At 48.7% G+C, this 20,955-nt stretch overlaps 1 protein-coding gene across 1 annotated transcript in view; it reads right to left on the reverse strand.

Moving 5' to 3' along the window:
- Window positions 1-20,955, reverse strand: part of LOC126419216 (calcium uniporter protein, mitochondrial) — a gene marked incomplete in the record, with an annotated part of 2,318,083 nt that overhangs the window by 1,189,349 nt on the left and 1,107,779 nt on the right.

Raw genomic sequence — 20,955 nt, forward strand, 5'->3', positions numbered from 1 at the left:
CGATGGCTGTCTTCACTTACACGTTGTAGCTACGCAAGGCGTCTAAATTTGTTTATATTTAGTTCGCCCCCCACCCAAAACACCCCATTTCCCGCGCTTGTCCCGTTAGTGTCATTGGGCTTCTTGTGGAAAGTGTGTGTGTTTGTTTTTGTTTCCGCCATATTTGTGACGTCATGATTCAAAGCAGACGGGTGGGATCGGACGCTTCCGTATTTCCCGAGTCTCGGCCCGGCACACAGTTTTAATCTGCCAGGAAGTTTCATATCAGCGCACACTCCGCTGCAGAGTGAAAATCTCATTCTGGAAACATCCCCCAGGCTGTGGGTAAGCCATGTCTCCGCAATATCCTTTCTTTCAGGAATTCTAGTTGCCGGCTGGAGTGGCCGTGCGGTTCTAGGCGCTACAGTCTGGAGCCGAGCGACCGCTACGGTCGCAGGTTCGGATCTGCCTCGGGCATCGATGTGTATGATGTCCTTAGGTTACTTAGGTTTAAGTAGTTCTAAGTTCTAGGCGACTGATGACCTCAGAAGTTAAGTCGCATAGTGCTCAGAGCCATTAGGAATGCTAGTTCTGCAAGGTTCGCAGGAGAGCTTCTGTAAAGTTTGGAAGGTAGGAGACGAGGTACTGGCAGAAGTGAAGCTGTGAGGACGGGGCGTGAGTCATGCTTGGGGAGCTCAGTTGGTAGAGCGCTTGCCCGCGAAAGGCAAAGGTCCCGTGTTCGAGTCTCGGTTCGGCACACAGTTTTAATCTGCCAGAAAGTTTCACGTTACACATACTCTGAATGAATCTGAATACGTACCATTGAATATTAATCGATCTTTTTCATAATTAGTATACCAAATTCTATCGTTTGTACAAACATATAGTTCAAATTTCAAATCAGTAACTTCAGTACTTTCGAAGTTACAAATTTTTACCTAAAACAGATAACAACCGTGCTGGCCTTGTGAAACTTGAGATAGGCACTGTAATACATTTATCTATAGTATTAACTGAAACTACAACCAAGAGGATATAGTCATACAACCTTTTTCTGGATTTTTCTTTAGTTTCATTACCACAGATTTCTGACGTAAATAAAAGAACTTTGGAAAATAATTATTTCATCGTGTTTTGGTTGTGTGAGTGTTTTGGACACATTGAGAGTGTGCATGGAGGACAAAAATAAAGTGAGAATGTGATATTTTATTAAAACTATGAAAAGGTATGCGTGAGAAAGTTGTTATACGGTAGAGTTAATTGTGGCGTATGTCCAAGTGAGCTTGATTTTGTAAAAAGCAGCCAGAAGGGGCGTTGAGTATTAAATTTATTAGTAATTTACTTTGGCGAAGGGAATCGCATTTTGTTTTCATTAAATTTTACGTAGTTTCGGAATTACGAGATTTCTTGTTAAATTACTAGTCGTAATCTGATTGACTGATATTAGAAATACCGCGAGTATAGAAATGCTCGATATGATCTGATTGGCTGCTTAATATAGGGTGATTCAAAAAGAATACCACAACTTTAGGAATTTAAAACTCTGCAACGACAAAAGGCAGAGCTAAGCACTATCTGTCGGCGAATTAAGGGAGCTATAAAGTTTCATTTAGTTGTACATTTGTTCGCTTGAGGCGCTGTTGACTAGGCGTCACCGTCAGTTGATGCTAAGATGGCGACCGCTCAACAGAAAGCTTTTTGTGTTATTGAGTACGGCAGAAGTGAATCGACGACAGTTGTTCAACGTGCATTTCGAACGAAGTATGGTGTTAAACCTCCTGATAGGTGGTGTATTAAACGTTGGTATAAACAGTTTACAGAGAATGGGTGTTTGTGCAAAGGGAAAAGTTCTGGACGGCCGAGAACGAGTGATGAAAATGTAGCACTGGCCTCCAAGAAGCCCTGATCTTACCCCCTGCGATTTTTTCTTATGGGGGTATGTTAAGGATATGGTGTTTCGGCCACCTCTCCCAGCCACCATTGATGATTTGAAACGAGAAATAACAGCAGCTATCCAAAATGTTACGCCTGATATGTTACAGAGAGTGTGGAACGAGTTGGAGTATCGGGTTGATATTGCTCGAGTGTCTGGAGGGGGCCATATTGAACATCTCTGAACTTGTTTTCGAGTGAAAAAAAAACCTTTTTAAATACTCTTTGTAATGATGTATAACAGAAGGTTATATTATGTTTCCTTCATTAAATACACATTTTTAAAGTTGTGGTATTCTTTTTGAATCACCCTGTACATTAGCCATTCAGCATTTCTCACGCTTCTGAGTAGGGCTTTGTGCCTCCTCTCTATGAGTCCACTATAGTCGCTCGGGAGCAGTCTTCTGGTAAACACCAACGTTAAGCCTTGCTCATCAAATTTGTACCGGAATGAAGAAGGTCGCGCGTTTGGTCGGTTCTTGTGTCGTTGACGAAAAGTGACTACAGTATTGAGTATTTTGTGAAAGTTTGAGCTTTGTGAGTGGCTTATTCTAGGAGACACTCGCGTATCAACATTTCATGTCGTACATAAACTCCGCGTGGAGTGTTTCGTACAGAATACGACACCTTATGGTATTGTATTGTATTGTATTGCATTGTATTGTACTGTGTGGAACTGGAGACCTATAAACGACGGAGAGGATTCGTCCCCGCCGTAGCCCTCACTGGTTCACAACCCCACAACAGGCTACAGCAGTCCACTCACCCCACCGCCGCCCCACACCGATCCCAGGGTTATTGTGCGGTTCGGCCCCCAGTGGACCCCCTCCCCGGAAAAATCTCACACCAGACAAGTGTAACCCCAATGTTTGCGTGGTAGAGTAATTATGGTGTAAGCGTACGTGGACACAATGTTTGCGCAGCAATCGCCGAGATAGAGTAACTGAGGCGGAATAAGGGGAACCAGCCCGCATTCGCGGAGACAGATGAAAAACGCCTTGAAAACCATCCACAGAATGCCCGGCACACCGGATCTCGACACTAATCTGCCGGACGGATTCGTGCCGGAAACCGACACGCCTTCCCGCTCGGAAAGCAGTGCGTCAGGCGGCACGGCTAAGCGAGTGGGCCAGACGTTATGGTAAGTGCCCCTTTACAAGGAGAATACTGAAGGACTGAATGTGTTAATTCGCAAGCAGTCATGGGTCAATGACTGTTGAGGACGTTCAAAATATCGGGTCGGACTAAATATCTTCTGGCTACTTTTGGGTGTGAGCTTTTAACAAAGATAACCAGTAACGTTGCGTAATTGATGTCGGGATATTAAATACGGACTCGACAGCCATTTTCCGTGTTATAAAGACAATCAACTAAAAGGAAATTTTCGACCTATTTTCAAACGAGTAATGTAAGAATCCCGAACGCCCGATAGTTTAACTTTCAGCTACTGCCCATGGCCTAGAGTTACGTGGCCTTCGCGTGGTAGGTATTTAGTCGAATTTTCGTCAAAGCTGCTTTTGTCCGCTAAACCAGTATCTACCATCGCAGAGTGAAGGAGTACAGCCTGAAACCTAACCAGTAGGTGCACAGAGTTTTAAACGGATAGTGAGAGATCAACCCGACCCGCCGCAGGCTGAGTGGTGGCGTTTCGACGTTGAGCAGCAGACGTGTTGAGCTTGGCAGGTGTTGTGTCCCCTCTGGCTTGGCAGATGTCTTGTGCTGTGGCATGGTATGGTATGGGGGGAACGAGGGAGGTGGTGTGGCCGTCCTGCCTCGGGGTCAGACAGGCACGGCGAGGTGCTCCGGCCGGGCATCGATCGACGAACCCCGGACTCCGTGCTGCGGCGGCAGGAGGGGGAGTGAGGCGGAGACGGGGGCGTTGTCAGTTTGACCTGAACAGTCACAACACACACACACACACACACACACACACACACACACACACGTACGTACGTCTACCAATAAAAGCAGGTTTCCCAGAAAATGTCGACATATGAATAGAATCTACGTCACTTTCTATTCTGCAGGGTGCATATCGTTTCTCCTCCCTCACTTTCCATCCGGAGATGGTAACACGTGAAATAACCTGTGTAAACGAAAAATCCTGTAGGCTTAGTTGCGCTGTCATTACACGAGTTATATGACGAAAGATGTAATACTATTCTTTCGTAGTCTCTCACTGCACCATCTGCAGCATTTATGCACTGACAAAACAAACACGTCAGCTCGCGTACCGATCTTCTTTCCTTCTCTTCAAGAGGCTGCTACCCAGGTAGCTGAATGTGTGTGGGGTACCCAAGTGGGTTGTCCTTTTAAGGATCGGCGAATCCCCAGCCAATCTAAATAATGCTACTTTTAGGATACCATGAAGTATTAGTGTAGGAATCAAACAAATGACTTCAACAAGGGAGACTGTTGATATCCTAATAAACAACTGACGAAGCATTCGCAATAAACTTCAAAGTGCTCCACAGACTGGGTTGCATATTATAAATGCTACGTACAGGAAGCTGTCTGCAGCCGAGGAATTGATAGCAGTCAGATTTTCGAAGTAAATCATAGTGTGTATTGAAAGAATATTCATATCTAAAACGGAGCTGGTGTGTGTGTCGGAACAGTTAAGACACTCAAATTAATCGAGATAGAAATTGAAGCTGCATATGATATTGTTTGGGCAAGACTTAGCACCATGGGTGGGCATAAACTTGGAATTGGATCTTTCAATCGGGCATCAGACTTGCCACTAAACATAACGAAAAACTTTAGAGAAAATCTCAGTTCGTTAGTAGGTTTGTTCCTCAGTCATACTGTGATCATCAAAAAGAGAGTTTAAAACCATAATAACAATAGGGATAGTTACAGTTTTGTTAGTGGCGGGCGTGACAGGACATCCTGCGAAAACATGGTACATATCTTCTCCAGAAACTACCTGGAACCGACACTTAGAAAACACACTTACGATAGAAATATATTGAACTGAATGGCAACAAATAGACCTGGTCTTCACGAAAATGTCTACGGAAACTAGTATCAGCGACCGACTACAATGACTACCAAAGAGCAGTTAAAACAAGTAGAAAGCTCTAAATGTTCTGTACATTAAACAAACAGTCTTTTGTGTCATTTTCAAGAATGAACTCAAAAGATTTATCTTTGGGCACGAGGATGTAGAAGACTGTATCTCAAGTTCAGAAGAACACTTAACCATGCTCTTGACACGTACTTAGCAAAACAGATCGCATGGGGAGGACCTTCCGTGCAATACAGTCACTGCGAAGAAACTTCTAACGGAACAGGGACTGCTGCATAATAGGTGCAAGACAAGGCATTGTCGACCACTGAAGTGTGGCTTTGAGAGTCGTGTTGTGGGCACAGGTTTTTGCACACTAATGTGAGTCAGTGGTAACAGACCTCACATCGATTAGATGTACACATGGAAGGTGCATCTCTGGATGGGGCTGATAGACCCGAAATCGGTAATACAGCCTGAGACAAATTGATTTATAAATCAAAGCATACGAGTCTATACGGCAATATGCTGAATGAAATACGTTTATCTGTCAAGGCTGCAAGAAACTTTCACAGACTACTGTTATACAATATTGTCGAAAAGTATCTAACAGAACCCAGAGACAATCTGATCATGTGTTAAGACTGTCAATCGCATGGAAGTTAGTGTGCAGACAATCATGGATGAGGTAAACTGACAATCAACGTAGCAAAACGTAAGAGCAAATGCTCTACTCCAAACGTTTCTTTAAGAAAGAAAAACCTATGATTATTGCCCCAATTTGATTCTGGCACGACTGCAACTGAGAGTTGATATATTAGTACCGGTGGCATTGAGAAACAGCTCAAACAGTTAAAACTGAACAAAGTTCCACAGCACGATGAGATCCGTATAAGATTTCTGTAAAAAAATTGCGGCTGGTTAGCTCCTCTTGGAACCTTAATATTCTCTAGCATAAAAAACCTTTCACAGTAGTTGGAAGAAAGCACATGTCACACAGCCGGTCTGCACGAAGGGTAGCAAAACTGCTAGGCAAAACTATACTCGAATATCATTAAAACGCTTGTGTTGTTGGATTTTAGAGCATATCTTTTGCCCAAATACAATGAGGTATCTCGAACCGAATGGCCGCAGTGTACATAATACACTCTAAGTCTTTCAGTAGATGGATTCTTTGAATGCAGCTGGCGACTGGAGCGAGTGGCTCAGTACCTGAAGCTCAGGGTGCGGAGCACGGCAGACCGGCGGTCGTGGGCAGAGATGGTCGTGCCTGGCGAGAGACGGATCGGCCGCACTTGCTTCAACAACAGCTGTACGAGAATCAGTGAGCACTTGTTATCGTGTAAGGGCTGCACGGGTCCGAGCACTTTGATCGATGTTCCAACCGCCGATAGACGAGGACCGATTTTGTAGTGTGCAAAAAACGGTTGTTTCAACCCAAAAACTTATGTTCGCCTATGTCATTTTGTAGCTTTGTCAGCCGACAAGTACAAGCTGGCCCCTAGGCGTGGAACCACCCTTTTTGGGGAGAAAAAGCGATGGCCGAAATCCAGTTCCGAAAGTGATGGCAACTCGCCTTCGACCAACCAGCGTTTCTCGTTTTGGGTTGGTAAAAGCAAGCTTGGAATTTTGTGCGAGCACTGAAATATACCAAATTCAAACTAGATGTGGTATTTCCAAACATTTGGACAATAGAATGAAATTTTCACTCTGCAGCGGAGTGTGCGCTGATTTGAAACTTCCTGGCAGATTAAAGCTGTGTGCCGGACCGAGACTCGAAGTCGGGACTTTTGCCTTTCGCGGCCAAGTGCTTTCATTCTGGAAACATCCCCCAGGCTGCAGCTAAGCCATGTCTCCGCAATATCCTTTCTTTCAGTAGTGTTAGTTCTGCAAGTTTCGCAGGAGAACTTCTGTGAAGTTTGGAAGGTAGGAGACGAGTTACTGGCGGAAGCAAAATCGTGATGACGGGTCATGAGTCATGCTTTGGTAGCTCAGTTGATAGAGCATTTGACGGCAAAAGGCAAAGGTCCCGAGTTCTAGTCTCGGTCTGGCACACAGTTTTAATCAGCCAGGTAGTTTCATTTGGACAATATCTTTGCAGGTTGTTTCTATGACCAGAACTATACACAATATTCCGAAGGATCTACAACCTGCAATGTGGTATTATTCAAATGCATTCTGAAACGTCACAGCACACAACATGGCCGCACGACAGTAACTGCTCAAAGTGTCCAGCATGAATATCAGTCCCCTTGTGATACCCCTAAAGTCGCTAGATGACGCCCAAGTCCCATGGGTTAGGCGTTTTGAGCACTTTGTTCCATATGCCCATGTCGACACCCTGAGTAATGTCACATGTCATGACCATCAAAGTCCAGAGGCTAGCCAGGTCAGCTAACAGCATCTGCATCCCTGAACCACCAGTAAGCTGATGATCAAACAGAGGCACTTCGGTACTGAGGTGCTCTGAGGTTGGGTCTCCAATATGGCAGAGAAAGTAAAAGGGACGGGCGTGGAGGCTAGGGAATGCAAGTAGGCAGAGAGGGGTGAGGCAGAAAGTGGGGGAAGTGAGAGACAGTAGGGGAGAAAGTGGGGGAAGTGAGAGACAGTAGGGGACAAAGTGGGGGAAGTGAGAGACAGTAGGGGACAAAGTGGGGGAAGTGAGAGACAGTAGGGGACAAAGTGGGGGAAGTGAGAGACAGTAGGGGACAAAGTGGGGGAAGTGAGAGACAGTAGGGGACAAAGTGGGGGAAGTGAGAGACAGTAGGGGACAAAGTGGGGGAAGTGAGAGACAGTAGGGGACAAAGTGGGGGAAGTGAGAGACAGTAGGGGACAAAGTGGGGGAAGTGAGAGACAGTAGGGGACAAAGTGGGGGAAGTGAGAGACAGTAGGGGACAAAGTGGGGGAAGTGAGAGACAGTAGGGGACAAAGTGGGGGAAGTGAGAGACAGTAGGGGACAAAGTGGGGGAAGTGAGAGACAGTAGGGGACAAAGTGGGGGAAGTGAGAGACAGTAGGGGACAAAGTGGGGGAAGTGAGAGACAGTAGGGGACAAAGTGGGGGAAGTGAGAGACAGTAGGGGACAAAGTGGGGGAAGTGAGAGACAGTAGGGGACAAAGTGGGGGAAGTGAGAGACAGTAGGGGACAAAGTGGGGGAAGTGAGAGACAGTAGGGGACAAAGTGGGGGAAGTGAGAGACAGTAGGGGACAAAGTGGGGGAAGTGAGAGACAGTAGGGGACAAAGTGGGGGAAGTGAGAGACAGTAGGGGAGAAAGTGGGGGAAGTGAGAGACATTAGGGGAGAAAGTGGCGGAAATGAGAGACAGTAGGGGAGAAAGTGGAGAGTTAGGGCAGAAAGGGGTGAGAGGTATGAACAGGGAGTGGGCTTGAAAGGGCGGCCAGGGGGCAGAAAGGGGGGCGGCTGGGGGGCAGGGAAAGGGGTTATGTGTGGAGGGGCGGAGAGTGTGGAGGGGCGGAGAATGTGGAGGGGCGAGGGGTGGAAAGTGTGGAGGGGCGAGGGGTGGAAAGTGTGGAGGGGCGAGGGTTGGAAAGTGTGGAGGGGCGAGGGTTGGAAAGTGTGGAGGGGCGAGGGTTGGAAAGTGTGGAGGGGCGAGGGTTGGAAAGTGTGGAGGGGCGAGGGTTGGAAAGTGTGGAGGGGCGAGGGTTGGAAAGTGTGGAGGGGCGAGGGGTGGAAAGTGTGGAGGGGCGAGGGGTGGAAAGTGTGGAGGGGCGAGGGGTGGAAAGTGTGGAGGGGCGAGGGGTGGAAAGTGTGGAGGGGCGAGGGGTGGAAAGTGTGGAGGGGCGAGGGGTGGAAAGTGTGGAGGGGCGAGGGGTGGAAAGTGTGGAGGGGCGAGGGGTGGAAAGTGTGGAGGGGCGAGGGGTGGAAAGTGTGGAGGGGCGAGGGGTGGAAAGTGTGGAGGGGCGAGGGGTGGAAAGTGTGGAGGGGCGAGGGGTGGAAAGTGTGGAGGGGCGAGGGGTGGAAAGTGTGGAGGGGCGAGGGGTGGAAAGTGTGGAGGGGCGAGGGGTGGAAAGTGTGGAGGGGCGAGGGGTGGAAAGTGTGGAGGGGCGAGGGGTGGAAAGTGTGGAGGGGCGAGGGGTGGAAAGTGTGGAGGGGCGAGGGGTGGAAAGTGTGGAGGGGCGAGGGGTGGAAAGTGTGGAGCGGTGGAAAGTACGGAGCGGTGGAAAGTACGGAGCGGTGGAAAGTACGGAGCGGTGGAAAGTACGGAGCGGTGGAAAGTACGGAGCGGTGGAAAGTACGGAGCGGTGGAAAGTACGGAGCGGTGGAAAGTACGGAGCGGTGGAAAGTACGGAGCGGTGGAAAGTACGGAGCGGTGGAAAGTACGGAGCGGTGGAAAGTACGGAGCGGTGGAAAGTACGGAGCGGTGGAAAGTACGGAGCGGTGGAAAGTACGGAGTGGTGGAAAGTACGGAGCGGTGGAAAGTACGGAGCGGTGGAAAGTACGGAGCGGTGGAAAGTACGGAGCGGTGGAAAGTACGGAGCGGTGGAAAGTACGGAGCGGTGGAAAGTACGGAGCGGTGGAAAGTACGGAGCGGTGGAAAGTACGGAGGGGTGGAAAGTACGGAGGGGTGGAAAGTACGGAGGGGTGGAAAGTGTGGAGGGTTGGAAAGTGTGGAGGGTTGGAAAGTGTGGAGGGTTGGAAAGTGTGGAGGGTTGGAAAGTGTGGAGGGTTGGAAAGTGTGGACGGGTTGGAAAGTGTGGACGGGTTGGAAAGTGTGGACGGGTTGGAAAGTGTGGACGGGTTGGAAAGTGTGGACGGGTGGAAAGTGTGGAGGGGTGGAAAGTGTGGAGGGGTGGAAAGTGTGGAGGGGTGGAAAGTGTGGAGGGTTGGAAAGTGTGGTGGGGTGGAAAGTGTGGTGGGGTGGAAAGTGTGGTGGGGTGGAAAATGGCCTGGAAGAGGGGAAAGAGGAAAATGCTGGAAATAGGGAAGAAGGGGAAGAGAGGGAAGGGGCAAGAGCAGGTATGCACATTCAGGAATGTATCAATACTGTCGCACAAACCACAAAAAAAAAAGCTTTTAAGACAACATGAGACCACTTGAGACAACTTTTTTTCCATAGTCATATTTCAAATATCGAAGTTTACTGTTTTTCTTCATCTTCCAGCTATTTTCAAAGAACATACGTTTCACCATTGCACCTGCAGGTACCCATATGCCTAAGACACTTTTTACCCCAAACAGAGAAAGTAGATGTACTTCTAATCCAGGTGACTAGTAACCAAGGACTCATGCATTAATCAACTAAATACAGCTAGTAAAGTATCTTTTTTAAAGTAACGATGTTATTTATTGCGCCTGAATAGATCTTCGCTTCTAGAAGAATTCATTGGTGTAATTCTATAGCAGGCCTGCCTAGAAATAACGGGGTAGGAATAAACTGAACTTCGTGATTTTTGTGGTGGTGTCTGCCGCCGTTTTAATCGCGCAGTGACTGAAGCTGGCGGCACTCTGGAATGAGATTAGCGCCGCAGATGCAGGCGGCAGGATAGTGATGTTTACGCCTGTCCAGACGGAAATTCGTTGAAGTAAGAGATACATCATCAGGCTGTAAATCAGTCTGAATAACTTCTCGCAGTGCAACATCCTCTCTGGTACAAAAATTTTTTAACGGTGTCGAGTGACCTTGCATCTCCACCCTGCGTCGCTAGTTTCCGTGTAGAGGGACGGAAACGGGCGGCAAAATCATGCAGGCGTCTGCAACAGGACCATGCCTTTCTGCCATGTACCTGGGCAGCTAGAGGATAGATAAATACAGTACTAAAGAAATCACTTCACATCAAGCACACTACTACTTCATATTTTCTCATTCGGCTTGTGACAGAATTGTATCATCAATTTCGTACCATACACGTCCGCTATTCTGACGAAATAAAAAAAACACCTGTGTAATTTAAAAAAGAAGTTTATGCCTGTAACTTTGAGACTAATAAAAGTGCGTTGGTGTTTTTCCATAATACCCTTGTCGCTAATTCTCTAGGCGAAGAGGGATTAGCGCTTATACGCATTTTTAACAGTCGGAATATATTTGAAATGAATTTATCCGCTCTACACTGAGTTTTCTTTTATTCTTTGTTCAGTAGCATTGTCCAAGACCGTTAACCAGATTTATGGATAATAAGAATAAAGACGCTTTAACCTGCGCTACACTCTAGTTAAAAGCTTATGAGACTATGCGCCAACAGCTAGAAAGGTTCCAAACTCCAAATTCGGCAAAACGTTTTGCCGTAGTCCTCTGCATATGAAATCGCAGCAAACAGTGTTTAGCTTAATTCACTACTCAAGTTCAGAGGGTGTTCTTCACTCGTAGACAGTAACAGAAGCGTTCACTGATGTATCCTAGGGCACCTGCAACGAAAAAGCTACCAGGCACCGTTTACTGGAAACGCTGTATCAGTCAATCTATCAAGAAGGAGAATGTCGACATGTTCAGAAAATGGGGAATTTGTGCCAGACGCACGCTAGGACACTTCCAACTCGATTTAAAAAAAAAATGGTTCAAATGGCTCTGAGCACTATGGGACTTAACATCTATGGTCATCAGTCCCCTAGAACTTAGAACTACTTAAACCTAACTAACCTAAGGACATCACACAACACCCAGCCATCACGAGGCAGAGAAAATCCCTGACCCCGCCGGGAATCGAACCCGGGAACCCGGGCGTGGGAAGCGAGAACGCTACCGCACGACCACGAGATGTGGGCAACTCGATTTTCAGTTCGGTGATAGCTACCGTCAGGTTTAGTAGAATATCCAATGTCGCCTACCGCTTATGTCGCTCCATCAGTCAGCCGATGGGAACCGTGTCTTACCTGGAAATAAGAAAGAAAAACGCTTATAAGAAATGACAGTTTATTAAGATTCCGGTGCATAATTACACATTCAGTATAGCGCTCGACCAACTCCTTCCATCCACCCCTTCGCAAACACACACACACACACACACACACACACACACACACACAAAATTAACAACAAAAATGTGTAATGCAACTGTAATTTTAACAAATTACGATTTGGAATAACATCGTTCCTACTATCACCACCAGCAGCAGCAACAGCAGCAGCAGCAGCAGCAGCAGCGGTTGTCCGGGAGTAAGAACGAATTTTGAGCTATTTTGTCATATGACAAAACCACATCCGTGGTTTTTCTACGTTGGTTACCTGCGATTCTTCCCATTAATATCCTCATAGCTTTCGTGTATTGAGCATTGTTGTTCGATGTTTATTACCGTCTTGCAGCAGATGACAACTGAGCAACGTATCGAAGTGATAAAAGGTTATTACAAAAACAGTGAAAGTCCCATGGCAACCATCTGTGAATTGCGTCTGCCGCTCGGACGTAATGCTGCTGCAACCGCATTATCAGTTCGGAAGTTGATCCGGAACTCTGAGACCACGCGTTCTGTTTCAAACGTTAAGAGAACAGTTCGAACACATGCAAACATTGCTGTCGTGCATGACAGTAAGACCCACCAAGCTCAGTGCATGATAAGCTTTATAAGGATCTGCAGATGCTTGCGTACAAGATTCAACTCACACAACAGTAGAAGCCTGCGGATCATGGAAGGAGACATCGATATGCTCAGTGGGTCTTGGCTCTACAAGCGAAGAACGAGAACTTAAAAAATAAAAAAAAAATTCGCAGATGAGGCGCACTTGCACCTCAGCACGTACGTCAATAAACAGAACAGTGACTGTGGAAGATGAGATGCATCCACAATGTACGACAGTGCTATGTGGATTCTGGACATGAGTGATGGGCCCGTACTTTTTTTAAAAATAATTAGGGCCGTTACCGAAACATGCTTCCTGATTGGTTTTTCCCTCTTATTGATGAAAATTACGATTTTTGGTTTCAACAAAATGGTGCGACATGTTACAAATCCGTGAAACGATTGCTCTGCTGAATGAATAGTTTCCTTAAAAAATTCTCTAATTGCGTGGTAACCAGGAATGGATTACTAGATCACACGATCTTACGCCTTGCAACTTGGGGATTTGTGAAATCAAAAGTGTACGTGAATAAACCACAAACAGTACAGCAATTGCAGGATGAAATTAAAAGGGTTATTAACGGCATCCCACCAGATGTTTCTGAACGCATCATCGAGAACTTTTGTCAACGCATTGCTCGTTGCCGCGCAGCGTTGGGTGGTCAAAAAAACCATTACATTTTCATTAATTTTCATATTTTCTAAATCACTTAAACATTCGTCCCTACTTCCCGAACACCTACTGATACAAGATGTGACATGGTCGAGAATTAAAACGGTAATCCAGGAGGTGTATTACTTGTTTCTTTTATTCCCGTCTATGAGCAGAAATACTGTCGTCAGCCTATCGATTCGGTCAGTGATAACGATCTTTACATCTGCGGAAATTGGGGAAAACCGAATAAAACAAAATCACAGTCGCCATCTTGTAAATAACAAATTAATCTATGAAAAGTTACTAGTTTCATCCGAGCGGTCTAGGGCGTTGCAGTCATGGACTGTGCGGCTGGTCCCGGCGGAGGTTCGAGTCCTCCCTCGGGCATGGGTGTGTGTGTTTGTCCTTAGGATAATTTAGGTTCAGTAGTGTGTATGCTTAGGGACTGATGACCTTAGTAGTTAAGCCCAATAAGATTTCACACACATCTGAACATTTTTGAACTAGTTGCATACATATACCCTCATGCTCATAAATCAAGGATAATGCTGATATATGGTGAAACAACGCTCTGGTGGGCGGTTTGCGGGTTTAAATCACCTCGGGGTATGACCATGCGGTGCATCTGTCCTGCGGTCGTCGCACGGTGGCGCTGGCAGCAGTCCACATACGCAGAGGCGTTTTGGTGCATGTCAGAGTACGGTGCAGCGAGTAAGTGTGCAGACTTTTTCAAACGTGCTAATGGTGTTGAGAAAGGCTGAAAGAACACATATTGATGACGTTACGAGGGGTAGAATACTAAGGTGACTGGAGGCTGGTCAAACACTGCAGGTCGTAGCATGGGCCCTCCGTGTGCCACAAAGTGTGATCTCAAGATTATGGCAACGATTCCAGTAGACAGGAAACGTGTCCAGGCGCTACAGTACGGGACGTCCACAGTGTACAACACCACAAGAAGACCGATATCTCACTATCAGTGCCCGCCACGGGGTACTGCAGGTAGCCTTGCTCGGGACCTTACCGCAGCCACTGGAACAGACGACTGAACAGACATTGTTTATTCGCCTGGATATCTGCAAGGTGCATTCCACTGACCCCTGGTCACAGGAGAGCCCGTAAAGCCTGGTGTCAAGAACACAGTACATGGTCATTGGAACAGTGGTCCCATGTTATGTTCACGGACGAGTCTAGGTATAGTCTGAACAGTGATTCTCGTCGGGTATTCATCTGGCGTGAACCAGGAACCAACCTTGAAAGGGACCTGTATGGAGGTCGTCGTTTGATGGTGTGGGATGGGATTATGACTGGTGCACATACACCCCGGCATGTCTTTGACAGAAGAACTGTAACAGATCAGGTGTATCGAGACGTCATTTTGCACCAGTATGTCCCCCTTTTCAGGGGTGCAGTGGGTCACACCTTCCTCCTGATGGATAGTAACGCACGGCCCCACTGAGCTGCCTTCGTGGAGGAGTACCTTGAAAGGATATCAGGCGAACGGAGTGGCCTGCCTGTTCTCCAGACCTAAACCCCTTCGAGCACGTCTGAGATGCTCTCGGTCGACGTATTGCTGCACTTCTTCAAACCCCTAGGACAGTTGAGGACCGTCAACAGGCACTGGTGCAAGAATGGGCGGCTATACCCCAGCAGCTGCTCGACCACCTGATCCAGAGTACGCCAGCCCATTGTGCGGTCTGTGTACATGTGCATGGTGATCATATCCCATATTGATGTCTGGTAACATGCGCAGGAAACAGTGGTGTTTTGAAGCACATGTGTTTCGGGACGGTTTTCTCAACTTATCACCAACACCGTGGACTTACAGATATGTGTTGTGTGTGTTCCCTATATGGCTATGCTATTAGCGCCAGTTTTGTGCAGTGCCACGTTTTGTGGCACCAGATTCTGCAATTATCCTTAAATTATAAGCGTGAGTGTAGATCCATGAGCTTCAAAACGTGCGAACTATACCCGTTTAAAAGGTATCGTGATACAATAGAGCCAGATCGGGGTCTTCGAGAGAGACAAACAACATGAGCTAGGCATCATCGCACATAACATACTATGTGGTGCGGAGTACGCCACAGTAAAGAGCAAGGAAATGAAATGAAAGGAGATAAGAAAAAAGTGTGATAGGCACAAAGTGTGATAGGCACAAAGTGTGACAGGCACAAAGTGTGACAGGCACAAAGTGTGACAGGCACAAAGTGTGACAGGCACAAAGTGTGACAGGCACAAAGTGTGACAGGCACAAAGTGTGACAGGCACAAAGTGTGACAGGCACAAAGTGTGACAGGCACAAAGTGTGACAGGCACAAAGTGGGACAGGCACAAAGTGGGACAGGCACAAAGTGGGACAGGCACAAAGTGGGACAGGCACAAAGTGGGACAGGCACAAAGTGGGACAGGCACAAAGTGGGACAGGCACAAAGTGGGACAGGCACAAAGTGGGACAGGCACAAAGTGGGACAGGCACAAAGTGGGACAGGCACAAAGTGGGACAGGCACAAAGTGGGACAGGCACAAAGTGGGACAGGCACAAAGTGGGACAGGCACAAAGTGGGAGAGGCACAAAGTGGGAGAGGCACAAAGTGGGAGAGGCACAAAGTGGGAGAGGCACAAAGTGGGAGAGGCACAAAGTGGGAGAGGCACAAAGTGGGAGAGGCACAAAGTGGGAGAGGCACAAAGTGGGAGAGGCACAAAGTGGGAGAGGCACAAAGTGGGAGAGGCACAAAGTGGGAGAGGCACAAAGTGGGAGAGGCACAAAGTGGGAGAGGCACAAAGTGGGAGAGGCACAAAGTGGGAGAGGCACAAAGTGGGAGAGGCACAAAGTGGGAGAGGCACAAAGTGGGAGAGGCACAAAGTGGGAGAGGCACAAAGTGGGAGAGGCACAAAGTGGGAGAGGCACAAAGTGGGAGAGGCACAAAGTGGGAGAGGCACAAAGTGGGAGAGGCACAAAGTGGGAGAGGCACAAAGTGGGAGAGGCACAAAGTGGGAGAGGCACAAAGTGGGAGAGGCACAAAGTGGGAGAGGCACAAAGTGGGAGAGGCACAAAGTGGGAGAGGCACAAAGTGGGAGAGGCACAAAGTGGGAGAGGCACAAAGTGGGAGAGGCACAAAGTGGGAGAGGCACAAAGTGGGAGAGGCACAAAGTGGGAGAGGCACAAAGTGGGAGAGGCACAAAGTGGGAGAGGCACAAAGTGGGAGAGGCACAAAGTGGGAGAGGCACAAAGTGGGAGAGGCACAAAGTGGGAGAGGCACAAAGTGGGAGAGGCACAAAGTGGGAGAGGCACAAAGTGGGAGAGGCACAAAGTGGGAGAGGCACAAAGTGGGAGAGGCACAAAGTGGGAGAGGCACAAAGTGGGAGAGGCACAAAGTGGGAGAGGCACAAAGTGGGAGAGGCACAAAGTGGGAGAGGCACAAAGTGGGAGAGGCACAAAGTGGGAGAGGCACAAAGTGGGAGAGGCACAAAGTGGGAGAGGCACAAAGTGGGAGAGGCACAAAGTGGGAGAGGCACAAAGTGGGAGAGGCACAAAGTGGGAGAGGCACAAAGTGGGAGAGGCACAAAGTGGGAGAGGCACAAAGTGGGAGAGGCACAAAGTGGGAGAGGCACAAAGTGGGAGAGGCACAAAGTGGGAGAGGCACAAAGTGGGAGAGGCACAAAGTGGGAGAGGCACAAAGTGGGAGAGGCACAAAGTGGGAGAGGCACAAAGTGGGAGAGGCACAAAGTGGGAGAGGCACAAAGTGGGAGAGGCACAAAGTGGGAGAGGCACAAAGTGGGAGAGGCACAAAGTGGGAGAGGCACAAAGTGGGAGAGGCACAAAGTGGGAGAGGCACAAAGTGGGAGAGGCACAAAGTGGGAGAGGCACAAAGTGGGAGAGGCACAAAGTGGGAGAGGCACAAAGTGGGAGAGGCACAAAGTGGGAGAGGCACAAAGTGGGAGAGGCACAAAGTGGGAGAGGCACAAAGTGGGAGAGGCACAAAGTGGGAGAGGCACAAAGTGGGAGAGGCACAAAGTGGGAGAGGCACAAAGTGGGAGAGGCACAAAGTGGGAGAGGCACAAAGTGGGAGAGGCACAAAGTGGGAGAGGCACAAAGTGGGAGAGGCACAAAGTGGGAGAGGCACAAAGTGGGAGAGGCACAAAGTGGGAGAGGCACAAAGTGGGAGAGGCACAAAGTGGGAGAGGCACAAAGTGGGAGAGGCACAAAGTGGGAGAGGCACAAAGTGGGAGAGGCACAAAGTGGGAGAGGCACAAAGTGGGAGAGGCACAAAGTGGGAGAGGCACAAAGTGGGAGAGGCACAAAGTGGGAGAGGCACAAAGTGGGAGAGGCACAAAGTGGGAGAGGCACAAAGTGGGAGAGGCACAAAGTGGGAGAGGCACAAAGTGGGAGAGGCACAAAGTGGGAGAGGCACAAAGTGGGAGAGGCACAAAGTGGGAGAGGCACAAAGTGGGAGAGGCACAAAGTGGGAGAGGCACAAAGTGGGAGAGGCGCAAAGTGGGAGAGGCGCAAAGTGGGAGAGGCGCAAAGTGGGAGAGGCGCAAAGTGGGAGAGGCGCAAAGTGGGAGAGGCGCAAAGTGGGAGAGGCGCAAAGTGGGAGAGGCGCAAAGTGGGAGAGGCGCAAAGTGGGAGAGGCACAAAGTGGGAGAGGCACAAAGTGGGAGAGGCACAAAGTGGGAGAGGCACAAAGTGGGAGAGGCACAAAGTGGGAGAGGCACAAAGTGGGAGAGGCACAAAGTGGGAGAGGCACAAAGTGGGAGAGGCACAAAGTGGGAGAGGCACAAAGTGGGAGAGGCACAAAGTGGGAGAGGCACAAAGTGGGAGAGGCACAAAGTGGGAGAGGCACAAAGTGGGAGAGGCACAAAGTGGGAGAGGCACAAAGTGGGAGAGGCACAAAGTGGGAGAGGCACAAAGTGGGAGAGGCACAAAGTGGGAGAGGCACAAAGTGGGAGAGGCACAAAGTGGGAGAGGCACAAAGTGGGAGAGGCACAAAGTGGGAGAGGCACAAAGTGGGAGAGGCACAAAGTGGGAGAGGCACAAAGTGGGAGAGGCACAAAGTGGGAGAGGCACAAAGTGGGAGAGGCACAAAGTGAGAGAGGCACAAAGTGAGAGAGGCAAACAGTGACAGAGGCAAACAGTGAGAGAGGCAAACAGTGAGAGAGGCAAACAGTGAGAGAGGCAAACAGTGAGAGAGGCAAACAGTGAGAGAGGCAAACAGTGAGAGAGGCAAACAGTGAGAGAGGCAAACAGTGAGAGAGGCAAACAGTGAGAGAGGCAAACAGTGAGAGAGGCAAACAGTGAGAGAGGCAAACAGTGAGAGAGGCAAACAGTGAGAGAGGCAAACAGTGAGAGAGGCAAACAGTGAGAGAGGCAAACAGTGTGAGAGGCAAACAGTGTGAGAGGCAAACAGTGTGAGAGGCAAACAGTGTGAGAGGCAAACAGTGAGAGAGGTAAAAGGAGAAGGTCAGGGTGATGGAAAGGAATTAGAGGGGGTAGGTGAGTAGGTGAGTAGCAGGGTGAAGACGGAAGATGAAGTGAAAGGGAACGGGAAGTGGTAGGGGAGGGGTTTGGTGTCGTGGGAAAGTCAGGAGGATGGATAGTCGAGCAGAGTGGAAGGCGTAGTGGAAGAGGGAGGGGAAGAGAACGAGGTAAAAAGGGAAGGGAAGGGAAAGGAGGAAGTAACAGGACAAAGACCTCTGAGGGCGGAAGCATGTCAGCAAGGTAGCTCCCAGCGGTCCATCGGCCTCACGTTAGCGGATCACTGCCGACGCCAGCCCACGCTCAGCTGACCCTAGGCGGAATGGGCGTGGCGCCTCATTTGCTGAGTGAGAAATCGATGAGTCGGTCTTGGCCGGAGCCCGGGATGGGGTGGGCGTCACAACGGCAGCGCTCATACAGAGCGCTGCGGCAGGAGTGACGACTAATGACTCTTCATTTGTCGGTTGTTTGTTCGCGCCGGCGCGGATGACGAGCGGACGCTTATAACCGGGCGCCAGTCGCGACGTAACAGCGCCACCAAACGGTGCGGCCATATTAATTGACAGCCTCTCGGCGCAACGTGCTGGTTTTGCGCACTAATCGGCGAGCGCCGCCTCAATTACAGGCGTGTTAATGACGGTCGCCCAGCGCGCATAAAGCCCCGTTGTTTGTTTTGTGGGGCTGTCTACGTCTCTAACACTGGTTGGCGCGTTACGTCCACGGCACTTCTAACTCACCAGCACTCTACACTACATTACGGGTTCGAACGCGTACGCCGCGCAGCAATCTCACCGTTCGTCGCACGCACAGTGCAGTTCTAGTGCCCTGATCACATATGCTAAACTTCGACTCCGCCTACATGTCGTGTGAGTGGGTACTCGTGAGCAAATGACAGCACTGTAGTGTACTGCATATTCTGTTTCGGACGATTATGGATACGAAAGTGAACAGGAGGAAGGTACGTGGTGTTCCCGGCAGGTGGCCCACTTCTGCGAAGTAGCACTGAGGGAGCCGCACGCAGTATCTACATCTACATTTATACTCCGCAAGCCACCCAACGGTGTGTGGCGGAGCGCACTTTACGTGCCACTGTCATTACCTCCCTTTTCTGTTCCAGACGCGTATGGTTCGCGGGAAGAACGACTGCCGGAAAGCCTCCGTGCGCGCTCGAATCTCTCTAATTTTACGTTCGTGATCTCCTCGGGAGGTATAAGTAGGGTGAAGCAATATATTCGATATCTCATCCAGAAACGCACCCTCTCGAAACCTGGACAGCAAGCTACACCGCGATGCAGAGCGCCTCTCTTGCAGAGTCTGCCACTTGAGTTTATTAAACATCTCCGTAACGCTATCACGGTTACCAAATAACCCTGTGACGAAACGCGCCGCTCTTCTTTGGATCTTCTCTATCTCCTCCGTCAACCCGATCTGGTACGGATCCCACACTGATGAGCAATACTCAAGTATAGGTCGAACGAGTGTTTTGTAAGCCACCTCCTTTGTTGATGGACTACATTTTCTAAGGATTCTCCCAATGAATCTCAACCTGGTAGCCGCCTTACCAACAATTAATTTTATATGATCATTCCACTTCAAATCGTTACGCACGCATACTTCCAGATATTTTATAGAAGTAACTGCTACCAGTGTTTGTTCCACTATCATATAATCATACAATAAAGGATCCTTCTTTCTATGTATTCACAATACATTACATTTGTCTATGTTAAGGGTCAGTTGCCACTCCCTGCACCAAGTGCCTATCCGCTGCAGATCTTACTGCATTTCGCTACAATTTTCTAATGCTGCAACTTCTCTGTTTACTACAGCATCATCAGCGAAAAGCCGCATGGAACTTCCGACACTATCTACTAGGCCATTTATAATTATTGTGACAAGCAATGGTCCCATAACACTCCCCTGTGGCACGCCAGAGGTTACTTTAACGTCTGTAGACGTCTCTCCATTGATAACGACATGCTGTGTTCTGTTTGCTAAAAACTTTTCAATCCAGCCACACAGCTGGACTGATATTCCGTAGGCTCTTACTTTGTTTATCAGGCGACAGTGCGGAACTGTATCGAACGCCTTCCGGAAGTCAAGAAAAATAGCATCTACCTGGGAGCCTGTATCTAATATTTTCTGGGTCTCATGAACAAATAAAGCGAGTTGGGTCTCACACGATCGCTGTTTCCGGAATCCATGTTGATTCCTACAGAGTAGATTCTGGGTTTCCAGAAACGACATTATACGCGAGCAAAAAACATGTTCTAAAATTCTACAACAGATCGACGTCAGAGATATAGGTCTATAGTTTTGCGCATCTGCTCGACGACCCTTCTTGAAGACTCGGGCTACCTGTGCTCTTTTCCAATCGTTTGGAACCTTCCGTTC

Source organism: Schistocerca serialis, chromosome 9, assembly GCF_023864345.2.
Source record: "Schistocerca serialis cubense isolate TAMUIC-IGC-003099 chromosome 9, iqSchSeri2.2, whole genome shotgun sequence".
Lineage (NCBI taxonomy): Eukaryota > Metazoa > Arthropoda > Insecta > Orthoptera > Acrididae > Schistocerca > Schistocerca serialis.